The sequence below is a fragment of the Amphimedon queenslandica genome, unplaced genomic scaffold (assembly GCF_000090795.2).
Source record: "Amphimedon queenslandica unplaced genomic scaffold, v1.1 AMPQUscaffold_10636, whole genome shotgun sequence".
NCBI classification, from domain to species: Eukaryota; Metazoa; Porifera; class Demospongiae; order Haplosclerida; family Niphatidae; genus Amphimedon; species Amphimedon queenslandica.
In genome coordinates, this window is record NW_003549109.1 from 6293 (window position 1) to 7368 (window position 1076).

Consider the following 1076-nt stretch of genomic DNA (forward strand, 5'->3'; position numbering starts at 1 on the left):
ACACTTACTTCAGTCCATAGGAAAGTCCATGTAAGGAAGAAAGGTGATTGCACAAAGTAGTGTTATTTACCTTTCGTATGAACCAGCTTTTCTTTCTTACATGGACTTTCCTATGGACTCAAGTAAGTGTTTGAGCCCAGTGACTTTCAGTTCCTCCGCTCCTCTAACTGGTAACAAGGTCTCTATCTTGGACTCATCGCCATTGACATTGCACATAATAATGCGCTTCTGCCCCATTGACCGTAATTTCTAATTATTAAAATCAGAGTAATGATTACGCCCCATTCGATGGTGGGTGTTGTCACCCAGCCCCTAACTTACATGTGAGTGAACAAAAGATTTCCGGAAAACACAGTTCACATTTTACTGCGCATGCTCACTGATTTTGTCCCTGTCACTGAGACACTAACACGAGAGACGACCACTAGTCGGCAGCCGCTAGAGCACTAGAAGGCAGCTATAAGATAACTCAAGTCAGTTGTTTTAAGTACAACATGCATTTATGTGATTTCTTATTTCAGATTTACTTTGCAAAAAGTACTGCTGACGGAGTGGTATTTGTGGGGACGGCTAAGTAGGAAAGGTAATTTTAACAAGTAAAAACACGTCCACATCATGCCCCAAGACTTCCTCTCCACCATGAACCTGCTTCTTCAACCATGCGAATGTCATTATTTCTATAGTCCTTTTTCACTAACGCCTTTTAATCATATTCATATTTTACACTACACCTATTATTAATTTTGGGTGTTACTGACTTACTGTACATTGACTTCCTGTTTTGTTGTAGTAGGGCCATGCCCTTGATAGCACTTAAATGGCCACCAAATATTAATTGTCTTGGTTTTAAAGTGCATGAATAGTGAAATAACTAGAGAAACATACTTAGGGGATTATTTTCCATGTAAGAAACTACATGTATACCACATGTACATGTACATTTAAAGGTCTAGAGCACGCCTCAACTTTTATCAATATTTTATGTAAACATACGTGTAAATTCTATTTTCCACACATACTCTTCTATTCAGTTTAATGTACTAGTAGGACCTACTGTTGTATTTGATACGAAGTTT